This window comes from Hyaena hyaena, unplaced genomic scaffold, assembly GCF_003009895.1.
Source record: "Hyaena hyaena isolate Hyena2069 unplaced genomic scaffold, ASM300989v1 scaffold_24, whole genome shotgun sequence".
NCBI classification, from domain to species: Eukaryota; Metazoa; Chordata; class Mammalia; order Carnivora; family Hyaenidae; genus Hyaena; species Hyaena hyaena.
This window is the reverse complement of record NW_024080656.1, coordinates 5,323,127-5,342,808: the sequence shown is the minus strand read 5'-3', so window position 1 is coordinate 5,342,808 and position 19,682 is coordinate 5,323,127. Positions and strand designations below refer to the sequence as shown.

Here is a 19,682-nt window from a genome sequence, read left to right as displayed (position 1 = left end):
GAAGCTGGAAGACAGGATGGAGCCCTCGCCCTAGAAAGGCAGCGTGAGATGGATGGGGATTCTGAGGAGAACTGCTTCCAATGGGAGAAAGTGTTCATGGAGGTGATTGTGGTAATGGTTGCACAACTTCATAAACTTACTAAAAGACATTGAATTATACACTTACAATGGATAGATTTTATGGTATGCAAGTTCTACTTCTATAAAGCTGGAAAATATTTGTGCACCATCTTTGTGTGGGGGCCATGCTGACCTTCCTTCTCTTTATTGTTCCAATTTTAGCATACATGCTGCCGAAGCAAGCACAATAAAGCTGGACAACATTAATAAAAAATGCATAGGAAGAATTGAAAAAGTCATAAGAAAATAAAATACACTTCAAAATTTTCCTGTCATCAGGCAGGGGAATGTATGCCTTCCATCCATAGTCTGCAGAAGGAAAAAGCTTACCCCCATCCCAAGTGAGTTCTTGGTTGTGCACGGTGTGGGGGAGAGGAAGGGGGAGAACTTTGCAGCTCAGAGGGGTTGTATGCTGCTTCCCATCCACTACCCAGTTCCTGGTGAAGTCTGGCAAGTGAAATCCTGTAACAGTAACCCTGGAAGGGCCCTCAAGGACCACATTGTGCAAACCTCTCATTTAATTGAAGCTGGAGTTGAGGCTTGGAAAACTTCATATAAACTGAATTGCTCAGGGGAGCCTGGGTGGTTCAGTTGGTTGAGCGTCCGACTTCAGCTCAGGTCATGATCTCACAGTTTGTGAGTTCGAGCCCCGCGTCGGGCCTTGTGCTGACAGCTCAGAGTCTGGAGCCTAATTCTGATTCTGTGTCTCCCTCTCTCTCTGCCCCTCCCCCTGCTCATGCTCTGTCTCTGTCTCTCACAAAAGTAAAATAAACGATAAAAATTAAAAACACACAAACAACTGAGTTGCTCAGGAACAATGGCCAAGTTGGAGTCTATGTCAGCTGCCCAGATTCTTACTCCAGTCATCCACTGGGCTGTCTCTTCACATCTTTTAGCCTTTCTCAGCCTCAGTTATTACACCTGCCAAATGGAGACAGTAATATCTCCTCATGCCTGTTTCACAGAGCCATATGAAGATCCAATGAAATCAATAATGTAGAAATGCTTTCAAAAACAGAAAGCTCTCTACTAATGCAAAGTGCTATTGTGGTCATACTAGCAGGTCAGTCATGGGTCCATCTAGCTCAGAACCCAGACCAAAGACCTACGAGGCTACACTTGCAGGAAATGTGTTCTTCTGTCCTGATGTGAGCATGAATCTCTGGCTAAAGCAGCTCCTCAGCATCATGAGGGGGTGGGGGTGGGACAGTTTGGGCACCATTCCTTTAATTTTCCAGAACATTCTCATTCCAGAACACCATTATCTTCCTGCCGTCCATCCATGACACTTTAATTACTTCAATGACAATGAAATTTAGTCTGTGTTCATTCAACTATGATTACTCAAGTAACAACAATGGAAATGAAGATTTGACTTAGATATCTATAACCTAAAACTTATTTATTTTACCCCCCTCCTTTGAAAACTTATCCATTCCTATTGGGACACAAGAAAGGGCCCTCTGTGTCTAATAACACCTGGAAATCCCCAAGACTGTAAGCTAAGTGTATTTGGAGTGTATTAATCTCTGCTAAAGGATTCTCTCAATCCAACACCCTTCCCTGAGCCTCCTACCACCCACACAGGGCGGATTTCACTAGGAACCTCAGCGAAATGAGAGCCCAGCAAACCAGTCATCATTACTGGCCTAGGAAAAACACCAGGTGCAGAGCCTAGCACAGAATGTGATCTGAGAAAACACTTATAAATCAAGCAGGTCCCAGGGAGTGAAAGTACAAGTTAGTAAAAAATAACAACAAAGTGACCATGTAATGTTAAATCAGATCAACCCAACAGCAGGCAAATTACTGAGGCTTCTATAGCAAACTCAGGGTGAAGACTGACCGATAAGCCAGGAAAAAGCTGGAGAAGCATTCTCACCTCCCACATCTGGTTACTTTTCATATATTAGCAGGATTGGCCTTTTAACTGTGATAGATGTTTCAAATGTTTAAGTTATCTTATGACTTTGTCATGATTTTTTTTTTTGGCCATGCAAGTATATTTTATTTCTAGGTAGCCTGAATTATCAGTCTTTTGTTGCATCTGCGTTTTGAGTTGCATTTAGAAAAGATCTCCCCATACCTATGTTATAAGAGAAAGTTAGCCAGATTTTCTAACACTGAGGGGTTTCATTCTTGATTCAGCTGGAGTTTATTCTTAAATACAACTATCCCATGGTCCTCATAATATTTATTAAAAAATCTATATTTGCCCTAGTCAATGGAGATACTACCTTGATCATGTATTATGTTTCCACATATATTTGGGTCTATTCCTTAACTTCCTATTCTATTCCAATGGTCTATCTACTCATGTGCCAATATCATGGTGTCTTAATTTCAGAGGCTTTATAATAAAGTACATTATAATATCTGGTAAGTAGCTCTTTTCCCCCAGTGTTTTTCCAACTATTCTTGCAAGTTTTGTTTTTTTCTGTATGAACTTTACTATCAACTTGCATAGTTCCAGGAAAAGGTTTTACTGGTATTTTTGTGGAGATCACATTAACTTAGGAATACTTGGTATCTCTCTGACACTATGATACTGAATCATCCTATCTAAGAACAGGAATTTCTTTCTATATATTCAAGTTTACTTTTATGGCTTTAAGAGTATTTTTATTTAAATTTGTTAATGTTTATTTATTTTGAGAGAGAGGGAGAGAGACAGAGAGAGAGAGAGAGAGAGAGAGCAGGGGAGGGGCAGAGAGAGAGGGAGACACAGAATCTGAAGCAGGTTCCAGGCTCCAAGCTGTCAGCACAGAGCCCAATGCAAGGCTCGACCTCAATAACCACGAGATCATGACCTGAGCCAAAGTGGGACACTTAACTGGTTGAGCCACCCAGGGGCTTCTTAAGAGTGTTTTAAAGTTGTTTTTTTCCCTTATAAAATCTGTACATTTATGTCTCAGTGTTATATCTTTTGTTGTTGTTGTTATAACCCACTACTTTTTAAAGCCAAGCTGATCCAGGCACTTGATCTTGGGTTCTAAATAATTCCCAAATTCCCAATTTTCTTTTCACTTCCCATTGCCTTGCCCAGTCCACTAGTCTCACCGGCATGACTTGAGGGTATGTCCATCGACCACGCTGGGAGAACAAGAAACAATGGTAGGTCTAGGGTTTAAGTCAAGATGACATAAGACAGTGGTGAATAAGGTCTTTGGGTCTTGGCAAGAAAGAATTCACATCTGTCTGGGGGCAAAGATAAGAGTCGCAGGGCTCTCACATATTTAAAAATCTAAAACCGGATTTAACTCGTCTGCTTTTCTCAGTCAAGTAAACTCTATCAATCTTCATGACATCTTGGACAATCTTCTAAATCCTCTTTCCTCTTCTGGGTCTGATATAATACAGTATACTTATGACTTATAGTATTGAGTTGATAAATCCCTTCTATAAATTCTCATTTCTTAATATTTCCCTAATACTTTCATGATCCAAACTCCACGTGGCCACAGAAGTCTCTGGTAGATAGTTGTCTCCAAGACTATCTGTAAAATCAGGTGAACGGCAGGCCCTGTGCATTGCGGTACACATCTCAGACTATACATTTCTGTCAGATCTCAGACTTGGGGTCTCTAGATGGCTTCCTCAGGTTGGTACATTGTCTTGCTGAAAGCAAGATCAATGGTTGGATTTTACTCCAGACCAGCCAGCTCTCCTTTCTCCCAAACCTTCTCTTCCAATGGTACTTTTTTAAAAAAATAGATGTTTATTTATTTATTTTTGAAGAGAGAGAGAGCATGCACACAAGTGGGGGAGGGGCAGACACACACACACACACACACACACACACACACACACACACATTCTGAAGCAGCCTCCAGGCTCTGAGTTGTCAACGTAGTGCTTGATGCAGGGCTCAAACCCACAAAACCTGAGCTGAAGTCAGACTTTCAACTGACTGAGTCACCCAGGCACCCTCCAATGGTACTTTAATTCCTTACACCCAAAGAGGGCTGAGTGAGAAATCTAGACAAGTCATAGGAAATGCAATATTGAAAAGCAATTTGAGATCTAACGCAATTGGAGACTCAGCCTTTGGTAGGAATGAGAAGGCTGGGCTCTCTCACCTTTCTCCACCAGTTTCTCTGTTGAACTCCTACACACCCCTCAAGGTCAAGCTTAACTGCCACCTTTGGTACATAATTTTTTTCTTTTTTTTTAAGACTATTTCTATTTTTTAAATTTATTTTTAATGTTTGTTTATTTTTGAGAGAGTGACAGAGTGCAAACAGGGGAGGGGCAGGGAGAGAGGGAGACACAGAATCTGAAGCAGGCTCCAGGCTCTAAGCTGTCAGCACAAAGCCTGACGTGGGGCTCGAACTCTTGAACATGAGGTCATGACCTGAGCTGAAATCGGACACTTAATCAACTGAGCCACTCAGGCACCCGGGTACATAAGTTTTCATGAAACTCTACCTCCCAAAGATGAAATTCCTCTCATCTGTTTTCCTATTAAATTTTAAGCATGCTTCTATTATCATTTTAATCACGTTTTATTACAGTTCTCTCATTATTTGTTTATATCTCTGTCTACCAGCTAGGCTTCAGATTCCTGGAGGGCAGAACTATATTTCATTCATCCTAGTATCTTCTAGATCTCATAATTTAATTGGATTAAACTGACCAGAGTAAGAGATTTGAACTTTTTTATTCTATTCACCATTTGATATCTATTAGTCTCAGCCTCAGCAGGAAGCAGTGCTGCATGTCACCCCGCTCACATTTACACCAGGAGACCCAAAACAGAGTTCCATGCTGAAAGTATGCCATGTTCTTCAAAGCCCGTCTCCCTTCAGCCCACTGATGAACTATTTATTGGTAAGATGTGAATGGTTATGAGGACTAAAGAAGATAATGCATCTAAGGCACTTTTTGGTGAATATTAATTAAAATATTAGTGACTTTATACTACACAGACTGATGAAAAACTTGGATGACAAACAGTAGAGCTACTGAGTCAGAGGAATTCCTTAATGAATTGCTATGTGATTCACCAACCGTTTCCCATCTTTTTTCCATCCCTACATATAAGATATGGGGCATAGCCCCAGGGCCATTCCTATGGACTGGCATGTAGATAAGGATACATGCAAATTACAGGCAACTTGAGGTATATTTGCTGGAATTTTCTATCTCCTTTCCCTATATCTCAAGAAAGCTTACTGGAACGTCTGTGAGTAAAGATGGCATGGTTGTTTTTTTAACAGTAAGATGTCTATTCTTATTATTGGCTTAATGCACAAAACTCAGTTCTTCATTATTACTAATAAATTATTCCAGCATACCTCTGTTTTGACTCCCTAGTATTTTGTGAAACCCAGTTGTTAAGATCCATTATTATAAATCCCGAGTGCACAATACTGACCATTGTCACACTGTGAGATGTTCACAAATTCTTCTACTAACCATATAATTATGAAAAAAGGGCTCATTGTGGCACCTGGAGGCTCAGTCCAGCTCTTAAGTTTGGCTCAGGTCATGATCTCACGGTTTGTGTGTTTGAGCCCTGTACCACGTTCTGCACTGACAGCGTGGAGCCTGCTTGGGATTCTCTCTCTCTCCCCACCCTTCTCTCTCTGTCCTTCCCCAGCTAGTGCACACCCTCCCTCTCTCTTTCAAAATAAATAAACTTAAAAGAAAAAGAAAGAAAAAGGGGCTCATCAAATGTGCTATCAGACCATTCTCATAGACAGTCATGAAACAGAAGATATTTGAAAAAATCCCAGCATCCTAGAGGGAAAGAGATGGCAAATACAAAAGAGTCGAGATAAAAGAGTTTGACGCAGGCACTATATACCAGGCAGGCTTAAGAGAAATCAACAAGTGATGGTAAAACACCCAGGGGCTAGAATCGACAGGAAGTTACTATGACCTGCTGCTTAAAGGGGAGCAGGAAATCATCCATGACCCCAAAGAGACCTGTAGCTGTTGGAAGAGGCTGCCTACAAGATGCGGCCACTGACCAGCCCTGGCCCAGCAGGCAGTGAGCCAGGGGAGTAAATCCTGGGAGGTCTTTACCTTCTCCTGCCTGTGCCTTCCACTGGCCAAACCCAACTGGAATGCAAAGGGCAGGGGTCGTCCATGCAGTACATAAAGGCCAGTCTTCTTGGACAGAGAATGGGGTGAGGGATGAACACTGCATCCAGAGGGACAAACAGGAAACATCCAGCACTACTGCTGACCAGCTCTTTTCTTCTTGATGCTGCATTGTGATTTCTAGCCTATTTGGTTGGCAGCAGGGGGAGGGGGAGAGAAATGGACAAGATTTGAGTCATTTTCTACTTGGTCTAAAGGAGAAAGTACTTTTTTGCCAGCAAAACTAGAAACAATAGACTCACAAGTGTGCAATTAAATCCTGGAAATATGTGGGTTTTTCATCTCCATCTTAGATAAAAAGAAATCTCAGCTATGCCTTTCCCAGGCCATTTTAATTAACTTTATCAAGAAAGTTCTAAATGTCTAACTCTCTTTATCTTTCTTTTCAGAATATCAATCGGGCAGAATGTGAAGATAAAACTTAACAGAATTTACAGTGAAGGGGAAGGGGGAAAAAAACCTGAAAAAGTTACAGAAAAATTATAAGGGTTTTTTTTTCCCCCACCCTCTTCCCTTTTAATTCTTGTTGTACTTACTCAGTGGGATTCTGACGGCTGACAGAACTAACACTTCAGTGTGTTCACTCTGATGACACGTCTCTTGCCCCAGCTGGGATCCTTCTCAGAGAAACAGGGAGAGATCGGGATGGACCTCTTCAGCTGGCCAGGTGGGGCCCCCATTTTCAGTTCAAGCTAGCTCGGCCGGCAATTTTGAGAGGACACTAAATATTTCCTCTTTTTTATATAACACTTTTATTGATTACTAAAATAACAATTTATCCATGTTAATTAGGTACAATTTGAAAAAGTACAAAAATACATAAAGAAACAAATGGAAGCCATGCGTACCTCATCTAAGAGTGGAAACTCTTGTTGATGTTCTATTATGTGCTCTCTCACTCTTTTTTCTATACATCTTTTCCCAGATAGGCATTACACACTGCAGGAGGGTTTTTCAGTCCTTCTTTCTTACAGTGAATACTATAGAACAATATTCCCCATGTTATCAGGTAAGCTTCAAAATAATAAAATATAAACTGCATAACATTTTGTGTATGGATGGTGTCTTAGTCCATTTGGGCTGCTCTGATATAATAGCATAGACTGGATGGCCTAAACAACAAACACTTATTTCTCACAGTTCTGGAGGTTGGGATTCTAAGATCAAGACACCAGTGTGGCTGGGTTCCAGTGAAGGCCTTCTTCCTGGTTTACAGACTGATGTCTTCACCTTGTATCCTCCTACGGTGGAGAGAGAGAGAGAGTTAACTCTCTTCCTCTTCTTATAAGGGCACTAACGCCATCAGAGGGGTTTTACCTTCATGGCCTAATCACCTCCCAAAAGCCCCACCTCTTCATCCCATCCTACTGGGGCTGGGGTTCGAACACAGGAATCAAGTGGAATACAAGCATGTAGTTCCCAACAGATGGCCCGACCCCCACATATTTAACCACTCCCCTCTTATTGAATATCTGGCTTTTTCCAATTTGGGTTTATCCAATTTCCTTATTATGAAGACTACAGTGAACACCTCCACTCATAGTTTTTCAAATCTTTAAATTTCTGAGAACAAATTTCTTGAAGCAGAGCTAGGATGTTAAAGTGTCACTTCTGATCTTGCCAAATTGCAAAACAAAAAGATTGCACTAGTTTACCTTCCCACCCACAGGATACAAGAGTGCCCATTTTTATAGAACCTGGCTGACATGGAATCCCGGAATTTACTTTTATCTCTGTTAAAGGCGTTTTGTTGTTGTTTTAATGGATGTTTCTTTGTTCAGTGAGGGTGAACATTTTTTCACACATTGTAGGCCATTTAACTCCCTTCTTTGTGAATTGTCTGTTACTGCAGTTCGGCAGCTAAACTTTCTTCCAAATTTTTGTTCCTCTCCTGAGTATCACAAAACTTTATACAACTTTATTCCAACTCATTGAGTGTTTTCAGATGGTTGCTTTTAACAGAGTGAGTCGCTTCCAAAAATGTCATTTAAGTTTGGTTTTTGACAGAGAACGGCTATATGCTCAGTTGAATGCTGCCCAGACTGTCTTCCAAAACCATAACTAAAGTTATCTTAATTGTCTCTCTGAATATATTAAAATACACAGTAGCCTACAGTTTTTAGTTCATAAATCCAAAGCTCTTGGAAACACATTTCTTTTGTGGCCCTCTCTAGGCCTAATTAGGACTATATGATCCTTTTTAGGTACTGGGAAGAGTGAGAAAAAAAAATAGTTTGGTCAAGCGTAGGCCTTTTGACGTGAGTTCTCAAGTTAATATAAAGCCCAGAAATGTTCCTGCAAATGTGTTCTTGAGTGCCTGTGTGCTTCCCTCCTGTTTCTATGGTAGGTGATGAGATTGTTTCGACACTTGGGCACCCCTTGTTGGGGCTACTAGAAGTTAGTGAGCACAGAGGAGGGATGGAGGAAGCCAATGGGAGTTAAGTGTGTGGAACCACTTCCCTGGTGAATCGCCCAGTAGTAGCAAGTAGTATTTGTTCAGTGCTTTCCATTTTACAAAGCACTTTCTCCTACATCTGCCCATTTGATACTCAGAACAACCACATGGGACGTTTGGAACCATCACCCTCAGTTTGCAGGGATAGTGAAATGACTTGTTCAAAGTCACACAGCTAATTAGTGGTGATTACTGCTCAGAAGCCTGGCTTTTGCTTGCCTTGTGCAGGGGCCATGCTAATCTTCTCTGTATCGTTCCAATTTTAGTATATGTGCTGCTGAAGCGAGCACGCCTGGCTTCTGTTTGTAAATGTGATTCCAACTATATTCTTCTGGCACGCTGGTACCTTGTGTGCTGAGCACCCTTTAAAATGCAATAGGATCATGAAACAATAGAAAAAAGAACAACAACAAAACCCAGCACACAAGTTACAACCCTGATCGCCATCATACTCAGTGATCTGGAGAGAAGAAATAAGGGAGATTTGTGCAATCTTTTTAATGAGAAGCGACATTCCTGGGTTTTTGCATATGCCTTTCATTATATTTGAAAGTGTGTGTGTGTGTCCATATATATACTCTCCGAGTAACTATATTCTCTATGCACTGTTGAAGACTGTGACACCTCTTTCTTCTCTCATAAATCCAGCTTGACTTTTCAAGGTGTTAGTCATTTTTTTTGAGAAAGTGCACATGCATGTGCAAGGTGGAGGTGCACGGGGGGGGGGGGGCGGGGGGAGACAGAGGATCCGAAGTAGGCTCCACACTGACAGCAAAGAGCCCCATGTAGGGCTCAAACCACGAACAGTGAACCCATGACCTGAGCCAAAGTCGGACGTTTAACCGACTGAGCCATCCAGGCACTTCACAGGCATTGTTTCCTCTACAAAATGCTATAAGGCATGCTTAGCCAGAGCAAGCGAGTAGACAGCTGGATGAGAAAGCCTGGAAAACCACATCACAGTGAATGTGCCTCTTCTCCTGTAGGGGTCGACGGATCCTTTGCATCAGAATCCTTTGCCAAATTTGAGGGATTTCTGAGGTTGAAAACAAACATGAGAGAATATTTTTCCTGGATTTTGGGCCAATCATGGCCCCAGTGGTAGATCTGGGAATTATCTCTTAACAATTTGACCATTTTCACTGGGGATTTGGACGCTTGATGGTGAAGTAAGATAGGTAACATTTTTTTCTTTGGACACATAGATATGTGCCTGCACAGATGTCCTAAGCACTGTGGAGCTTCTTGGGAAAAAATGAAGTTAGACTCTAAATCCCTGTCCTCATTACCAGGAAGACACAAAACGATGGACTGGTCTCAGCCCTACAGAGACCTGATTATTAAAACATACCATGTGGTTTCTATTCAGAAAACCTCACTCAGAATGTCAGAATCTCCACCACATCCTAAGTGATCAGAGGCCTCTGAATAAGTTGGTTTGAAACCCACCACAGCCACCCGGGAATGGGCATTCGTCCCCAGGGTAATTGTCTGTGGGAATGTAATTACTGAGGGATTAGTAACACTCTGGGGCCCAGGCAGCTTTCCCTCTGACTGAGCACCATATAAAAGTGAGAGTCTTGTTCCTATCATTTTGTTTTTAATATTTTGAGACAGGGAAAGAGAGTGTGTGCCCAAGTGGGGGGAGGGGCAGAGAGAGAGGAGGAGAGAGAATCTCAAGCAGATTCCACACTGTCAGCACAGAGCCTGACAGGGGGCTCAATCTCACGACCTGTGAGATCATGATCTGAGCCACAAGGGACAGCTGGACGCTTAAATGACTGAACCACCCAGGCTCCCCTTGTCCCTACCACTTTTAAAGGAACCGATAAGCTTTCTTAGTGCTGTGTGACAATCCAGGAAACACAACTCCAAAGAGAAATGAGATGGAAGTTTGGGCAGCTCTGTTGTGGGTGTGGGACTGCGTAATTCCCTCCTGTTCCTCCTCCGCCATCTGCCATGCTGAACACCATCACCATGCTTCCAAAAAAGCCTCCAGGATGATGTCAGAATGGGAGCTAAAACTCAGATTGTTATTCTTGTGCTCTTTTCATGTCATCCCACTGTCTCCCCGTAACCATGAAGATTTTATCAGCCCTGACCAAAATATCTGCAACATGGATTCTGTGGAATTTGGCTCTCTCAAGTTCCAAGATTCTAAAACAAGAAAAAAAATCTTGGTAAAGGCATTTCTTTGCCATCAAACAGTAAGATCCACCTGTTAAGTCATACTACTCATCGTTTAATCCAGAGCTTGGAAGCTAGGCCTAATCCCCACATGTAGGCACACAGCCATACCACCTTAATGGGACAACCAATAGCCTAGGAGGTAAGATAGAAAAAAACATTCTTTTACTCCCAAGAGTCCAACATGCCAGATAAATGCCACTGAAGAACCGTGCAGTTGAAAAGCAGCTTCATCAAAGCTGGCCATCTTTGGTACGAGATAAGAATTAAGTACTTTCTCGGGATATCATGGATAATTTATTTGGAAGAGCTAGAGTTATTCAGTCAACTTTGTGTCTGTTTTCCATTCTTCCTAATATCTGAGGATGACATAAACATTTTGAGTAAATCCTAAATTTGAAAATGTCTCTCCTGGCATTCAAAAGCAGCCAACACATGAATGGTGGTTTAAATATTACACAACATTGCCAGTGTATCTTCACACTGCCATTCTTCTGCTGACATCAGGTGATTTCAAACTGCTCTAATCCAAAGATAATATACAGAGAACTATGAAATTTAGAGGTGCCTGAGTGGCTCAGTCAGTTAAGCATCTGACTCTTGATTTTGGCTCATGTCATGATCTCATGATTGTGAAATTGAACCCCACATCGGGCTCTGCACTGACAGTGCAGAATCTGCTTGGGATCCTCTCTCTCTCTCTCAAAATAAATAAAAAATTCTTATTTTTTAAAATTTTATTTTAAAATTTAAAATTTAATTTAAAAAAAATAAACATTCTTAAAATTTAGATTTATATTCATGCCACATAATTATTAACAATGGATGAGACAGTCTATGTTCTAGGTCCATAAATCTATCTTTACTAAGTAATAGAAATTGCATTAGGCTTTTCAAATAGATGACTTGATTAACCCCTGCTATCCCCCTCTAAGCCAGTTTGATTTAAGCATCTCACACTCACATGTGACTGAGATCTGATTAAGTACCTCAGAAAGTATGTTGACCAAGAAAATTAGAAAATAAGTCTATTTTGATTATCTATTAAGTGACTTTTATGACTAATTCAAAGTATATGCCCATTTTATGACTGCAATTTCTGCAGTAAAAATTGGGGTTTTGAAGTTAAAAAAATAATTCTGTATATTTACGTATCATGATTATACTCTTTGTTTTGAATCAAATGTTTATGGGGAGAAACAGGAATGGAGAGGGCCATCTTCATCAATCCAAAAAGGATGGTTATTTGACTTCTTGGAACTGTCTGTCTTGTCATTCCCCAAAAAAGTCAATACCTGTGCTAAAACATAAGACTTTTCTCATCCTCCATTCCCCACTTAGTTCCCATTTTTCTAATCTGTAATCAAATAGCCATTAACACCTTGTTTCATCCAACAGGAAGAAAAGATAGACTTAAAAAAAATTTTTTTTAATGTTTTATTTATTTCTAGGAGAGAGAGAGAGACAGCGTGAGCAGGGGAGAGTCAGAGAGAGAAGGAGACACAGAATCTGAAGCAGGCTCCAGGCTCTGAGCTGGCAGTCAGCACAGAGCCCGACACAGGGCTCAAACCCACGAACCACGAGATCATGACCTAAGCGAAAGTCGGATGCTTAACCGACTAAGCCACCCAGGCACCCTGAAAAGATAGATTTTTAAATCTTCTGACATTTTTTTAGCAAAAAAACACAGCAGACCTCTGCATGTTTTTTCTTAATATTTGTTTATTTTTGAGAGAGAGACAGCGTGCCAATGGAGGAGGGGGAGAGAGATAGAGAGACATAGAATCTGAAGCAGGCTCCAAGCTCTGAGCTGTCAGCACAGAGCCCGACATGTGGCTCGAACTCACAAACTGCGAGATCATGACCTGAGCTGAAGTGGGATGCTTAACCGATGGAGCCACCCACGTGCCCCTCTGCATGTTTTTTAAAATTCTGAATAATTGTTATAAGTAAAGCAATAGTTTAATTTGGTGACTCAGGTAACCCACAAACAACTAATGAACATGTTTCAAAGATTTATTAGCCAGTCAGTTATACGAAACCCAGAACATATTTTCCCCAAAACATGATCTTGTCTTCAGTCTTCGGTGGATAGATTCCTAGGCCACCTCCCAAAGACTCCTTTACCGACAAGGAAGTGTATTGTAGTATGACTAATTGCTCCTAGTCCTTCAGAGGCCCCTAAGCTGGGTCCTGGGCCCCCCCATAGAGTAGTTAAAACCAGGTCCCATGACTGACCAGATGGCTTATCTCAGTTCACCCTCCTATAAAGTGGATATATGGACACCTACCCTTTTAAGGAGTAAATGAAATAATGGAAATAAAGCATTGAATATAGAGTCTGGCTCAGAATAAACAGTGACAATAACTATAATGGTGGTAATGACAAAAACTTTTGAGTTCTGGACCCCTCCATAGCCAAAGGGTCTGAGAAGTTTCTTGCATCAAGTACACATTTACATTGTATTGATTGAGAAAACCTATAATGAGTATATTAGTTTCCAAGGACTGAAGTAACACAATCCTGGGTGACTTAAACAACTGCAGTGTATTGTTGCAGAGTTCTGGAGGCTGGAGGTCCAAAATTAGGGCTCCTTCTGAGGGCTGTGAGGGAGAATCTGCTCTGGACCTCTCTCTCTCTGCCTCTAACGGCCTTAGGTGTCCCTTGTTTTGTGGATGGCATTCTCCTTGTGTCCTCACACTGCGATCACTCTGCATGTCTCTCAAATTTCCCCTTTTCATTAGGATACAGTCACATTGGATTAGGGCCTATATTAATGACTTTATCTTAACTTGATCCATCATTTGCAAAAACCCTATTTCAAAATATGGTCCTATTCACAGGTACTACGAGTGAGGATTTGAACGTCTCTTTCAGAGAATGCAATTAAACTCGTAACAGTGAGTAAGTGAAAGATTTCACTGGGCATCTCTGAGGGAATGTTGCAATGGGCTTCACGACGGAGCAGGGAAGGGAATCTCCATGCCTCCATGCCCACAAAGGGAGGGATGGGGTCCAGCGGAACCGTGGCCGTCAGAGGAGAGCAGCAGTCTGGGATTTATCCGTGTGTGGTGGTGGTGATTCCAGAAACTGCTGGTACTTCTCAAAGCCAAGGCACACCACCCACCTTTTACCCAAATATCTCTCAAAAAAAAAAAAAGCCTCACACTTATTTTTTTCTTCTAAGTTTACCTTGTTTCAGATCATTAGATCGCCTCCCTCCCTGAGCTACAGAAACATCTTAAGAAACTAGCTATTCTTTCTGGCTATTAGAGTCTCGAACGGATCATTGTATTATTCAATTCTTCGCAACGGTTTTGCAACACCTGGGGTTTTGTCAATTTCTCAAAACTCCTCAAAGTGAAATGAATTTTATATCCAGTTAAAGGTTTAAAACAAGCACAAGCCTCCTAGCGCTTTCAGAGGATGAAGTAATCATGAACTCTAACAAACGACATTAGGGCGTCCCGGTTCGCCCTAAGTTGGGAATCATGGTACTAAACAGCACGCCTGAACTCTGGAAGGAAAACCAACTCCCCCCGGTGACTAATTTACAACCAGGAAGTAATTTCTCCACCGGGAGCCTGTGGATCAACAAAGTCTGTCCTTGGTCTTCTCCCAGGACTGCAGTGAACCAGGCAGGGGGATGATCTAGGTTCACTCTTCCTGCGGGAGGAACGACCCCCAGGCTCCAGCGGGGGGTCGGCGGAAAGGGGTTCTTCTCTAAAACTGCTCAATTACTCACGATAATGTTTTGAATCTCCAAGCATCCCAGCTAGCGAGTTTCAAGCGATATTTTAAGTGAGACAGAAGTTCAGGTTTTTAACAATCTGGTGGGTAAAGAAGCCTCAGCAATACTAAGCTGAAGAAAAGGTCCTTTACTGGCTCACTTCTCTTCTCCCTCTAGCCCAGGTGACCCCTTCGCATCCTGCAGGGTCAGCTGAAATGTCTGGTCTCAGAGACACCCTCCGTGATTATCCTCATCTTCAGTATTCTTTACTACATCATCCTAGTTGGTGCCTTCATAGTCCCACAATCTATTGGTAATTATTTCATTTACTTGATCTATTGTCTCCACAAAGATATAAGTTTCAGAAGACTAAGAGGCTTGTTCATGCTCTTCTCTGCTTTAGCTCCTGTGTCTCAGCCTGTGCCTGGCTCAGAGTAGATGTTCAGTAAATATGTGTTGAGTGATGACTGTTCTAAATGACCAGCAGGTGAACCTGCAGCCCCAGAGCCCCCATTGACCAGTGTTCAAGATGTAGAACATCTTGTAGGCTGGATCGAGCAATAAAATATTGACCTGCAAAATATGACTTTCTTCAATATTCACTCTGGCCTAAATAAACAGAAGGAGCCCCGAGGAATTCTCCTGCAAGGCTGATTTAGTAGAATCATTGGCACTTGTGTAAAATTTTGGAGAATAATGTCCTAAGCACAGATGCTATTTTTAAGAACTTAACACCAGGCAAACCCTTCTGGGGCTAACTCTATGGGAATGAAGCCCTTTTTCTGTCATGGGTGATGTATGAACTGATGTCTCATGGAAGGTGGAGCTCAGACTAACTTATCGGACTTTTTTCCTTCTGAGTTATAGCTCAGCAAGCAGACTTGACCGATTACAGTCACTGACAAGAGCTGAGCAGTCTATGGGCTTGTTTACATTACCAAGGAGAAGTGACAATATGGCCCAATTTAGTGCCTACAGTCCAACATAACTAAACAAATCCTCATTACAGCCCCAGTCAAGGTTCACCTAAGCTGGACTGGATTTATGGGAAGCAAAGGCCAAACAGAGCCAATCAGTCTATGATGCTTGTTTGGGGCCAAATTACTTTAAAAGCCACAAATGAGGACCCTCTAGAAGCTGAATCAGACGAGATCTCTGTAAGTGATGCAACTAGATTTCTGGCATCTGGAGTTGATGCGTGTCAGGCAAGGCTGTTTGCAGTAGTTCCCAGGGAAGTTTACAGGGTCACCCAGAGCCACTAAGCAGTAACTATCTCACAGAGGCAGGGAGACACAACAACTCAGGAGTGCTTCTGCTGGGCTGTGGGCTTTTAATAACATTCATCACTGAGTTAAGGGCTTCAAGGACAAAGACCTTCTAGATAAGGCAAGTTTACCTGCTCCCGAGCAGGTCCAGAGATGGGGGTCCACTGGGCAAAGACACAGGACTTCCTCCCCCGAGAGCAAAAATAAATACTTCAGGGGGGAAATTGCACAAGAGATCTAGATCTTTTTAACTTCTACAACTTCTGTCTTAAAGAGAGTGGGAAAAGTTCCAGTGAAATCTCCCTCACATCCTTTCACAGAAATACATTATGTTTAGTTCCCAAATGTGGTAGCATTTCTGCATCCATCCTCTCTTGGAAAGTGTTTCCTAACCTTTGAGGGGGAGAGGGGATCATGGAGCTTCATGAATGCTGTGGCCCCTCTAATGGAAGAAATGTAAGGCAGTTTTGGGGGGGTCTCTGCATCCCATTTAAAGCCCATTTATGGGCCCACTAGAGATTCCTATATTATTGGAACAAAAGTCCCCCATCGTTGGTTCAGCACTGGAAGATGATGGGGCACCTGGGTGGCTCAGTCGGTTGGGTGTCTGACTTCGGCTCAGGTCATGATCTCATGGGTTCATGGGTTCCAGCCCTGCGTTGGGCTCTGTGCTTACAGCTCAGAGCTTGGAGCCTGCTTCAGATTCTGTGTCTCCTTCTCTCTCTGCCCCTCCCCTGCTCATGCTCTGTCTCTCTCTGTCTCTCAAAAATAAATTTAAAAAATGTTAAAAAAAAAAAAACCTGGAAGATGTTGTCAAGACATGAGACATGATTTTACAGAGAGAAAGATGGGAAAGAGAAGAAAGACTTCTTCAGCTCTGTCCTCCCCAAGACCCAGGTCCCCAGGTCCCAATGCAGAGATTAGGCATATGCCATGACACATAGAAATGACTTAGACTAAGAGAAACTGTCCTGCTTTGGCTTGTTTGGCTACTAGAGTGCCTCTCTAATGATGTGATTCTCTTCCCTCCTGCAGTTACAGTGATTCAACGAAGTTTACGGCCAAAAATACCCATTACAAGTACAATGAACACTGGGATAGGTGTTGTTCTGCTGTAAACCTTCAGAGACAAATATTACCACTGCTATTTTACAGATGAAGCTATAAACTGTAAAGGTGGGGGAAACTAGCACTTTAAAACACCTTCTACATTTATTATTTTATGAAAATTGGCAATCCTGAAGATGTGTATCAATATGCCAATTTTATTCATGAGAAAGCTTAATTTAGAAAGTTTGGGTGATTTTCCAAGGTCACAGAGTTGGCAGGCAACAGGGCTGGGAGCTGAACCCAGAAGTGGCTGGCTCCCAAGTCCCTGGGCTTTCAGCTGCACCACCCAGCCTAGAAACCCATCTTCTGCTCTTAAGGGGCAGTTCCCAGCCCAGAGCCAGATTCCCAGCCTCTAGAAATGTCACCTCTCCCAGTTGACTGTCTGATCATCAGACCATCCCTGTGCTGTCTTGTTCATTCTGTATAAACACCCTATGAGAACATACTATTGGCTCCATTCTGCAACAAGGAAACGGGGCTTGGAGAGATAAAGTGACTTACTCGAGGGCACACAATTGGATCTCTGTCTCCCAAACTTTTTTCTTTCCATCATATCAGTCTGCTGCAAAAAAAAAAAAAAAAAAAAAAAAAATGAGGAATCCATGGAGCAGTCAGTTTCTTTAACGAGCATTCATCATGTATATGCCATCTGGGGGCTTGTGTCTGGGGTGTGTGCTTGTCTCCACACCATGCGTTCCTGCCAATACAATCCACCGACTCCAAGAAGCTCAGGTGTTTGCTTCCCAAAAGCCTGGCCAAATGTAGAGTGTGCCGGCTCCCCTCTTCTCAGAAGGAAGACCAGGAATGCATGAGTCTTCAGGGCCCAAGCTGCCCAGGCTGCTTTTGTAAAGCCTAGCAGACACGTCAGACATGTCACATGTCACCAAGAGACGCACTTATACAGACAGAGCTATAGAAGGAGTTGTGACAGACTTCACAAGTCTTCACTCCGTGTCACAGCTGCTAGTCCATGTGCAAGGGCAGTAGAGCCTGATGGTGAGGAGAAGAGATGTGACACCAGGTTGCCCAGCTCTGTTTCTTAAAGGCTGGGTCACCTTTGGCAAGTTACTTAACCTCTCTGTGCCTCAGTGTCCTCATCGGTACAATGGCACAGATACTTCATGAGTTGTTAGGAGGATTTATAAAGCACTCCGGGAAGTGTTGGTTAAGTACAATACACATCAACCTGGGATAAGCTGCTGCGATGATGTGAACGTCTTTCACTATCAGAGGATGTCAGTCCGTTGTCAAGAACTGTCTTCCGTCCTGGAGAGTCCTGGAGGGCACAGCCTAGTACCGGTGCCCACAGAAGCTGAGGCTGTACACCAGCCTTCTCAAGCCTCAGGAAATGCAGCCCAGGTGAGGCCTGCCTTTTCTGTGGGCCAAGCAGTCGATTCAATCGCAACCCTGCTGGGATATTCCAAGGGGTTGGCTCATCCCAAACACCCCCTCATTCTAAGCCCCACAAAGTGCATCTTATCCTGAGAGAAATTCAAGAGACTCACATCCCAGTGGCCTTTGAAGCTGTGGTTTCAGGGATCCCCTTGGGGAGGGGGCACATAGGTTCTGGGCCCCCTGTGTGGAGCCCTTGTGAGGGCTAAGGGCACAACCTTTCACAAGAGCCTTGTCTCCTCCCTCCGCACCTCTACTTGTTTTCTGGCAGACAAGCTTTGTCCCGCGTGGGGTCACAAGGACCTACGTGGGGCTCGGCCTCCACACTGGGAAGCAAATGAGCGTTTCTAGGCTTCTGCAGAAAGAGGTCATTGCCTTAGATTAATGGCTTCTCGTCACCCCTCCCACCTCGAAAACTGCTCCACTGTGGAGCTTGGGGTCTACAAGCCCTGAACTGGTTCCAACTGTGCTGAAATCCAGGAGGAAAAAAGAAAACCATTTCCTCTTGTGAACGGGCATTGGTCGTGAGGCAAAGCAGTTCTTCAAACTGAGTTTGACAGCAACCACTGGGGCCCAAAATGAATCTTCTCAGGCGTGACCTCAGACGTGTATACGACCTCTGAACAGCCCATGCACAGGGGGAAAAAAAGGGCAAATTACTACTCCCATAGTTCCTGGTTTAAAGCACTTATCTCCCAGAGCTCTTCTTCAAGTTGTTTCTTTTCTTTTTAATTGTGGTAAAACACACATAGCGCAAAGTTTACCATTTTAACTTTCCAAATGGACAATTCTGCGGCATCAAATACAGTCGTATTATTGTGCAACCGTCTCCAGAATTCTTTTCATCTTCCCCAGCTAAAACCCCGGACCCAGTAAATGATAACTCCCCAGCCTTTTCTGTCTCCCGGCAACCACCACTGTATGAATCTGACTGTTCTGGGGGCCTCATATGAGAGGACTTCTATGGATTTGTCTTTTTGTGACTGGTTCATCTCACTTAGAATAACATCCTCAAAGTTCATCTATGTGGTAGCATGTGTTAGAATTATCTTCCTTTCTAAGGCTAAATAATATTTCATTGTATATATATATGGATATTTTATCCATTTATTTGTCATCATTAGACATCAAGGGCTGCTCCCTTCTGGCCACTGTGAATATCAGTGTGCAAAATATGTGTTCAAGTCTTTGCCTTCAACTCTTTTATTTTACTTTATTTATTTTGAGGGGGGAGGGGTAGAAGAGAGAGAGAGAGAATCCCAAGCAGACTCCACGCTGTCAGCGAGGAGCCCGACACAGGGCTCGATCTCACAA

At 42.7% G+C, this 19,682-nt stretch overlaps 1 non-coding gene and 1 pseudogene across 1 annotated transcript; both read right to left on the bottom strand.

Annotated features, from left to right (window-relative positions):
* Window positions 1–202: 202 nt before the first annotated feature.
* LOC120228572 lies at window positions 203–306 on the bottom strand. The gene has a single exon (XR_005527530.1). It is a non-coding gene; the product is annotated as a U6 spliceosomal RNA (small nuclear RNA).
* Window positions 307–8,901: 8,595 nt separating this feature from the next.
* Window positions 8,902–8,973, bottom strand: LOC120228571 (annotated as a pseudogene).
* Between the last annotated feature and the right edge of the window lie 10,709 nt (window positions 8,974–19,682).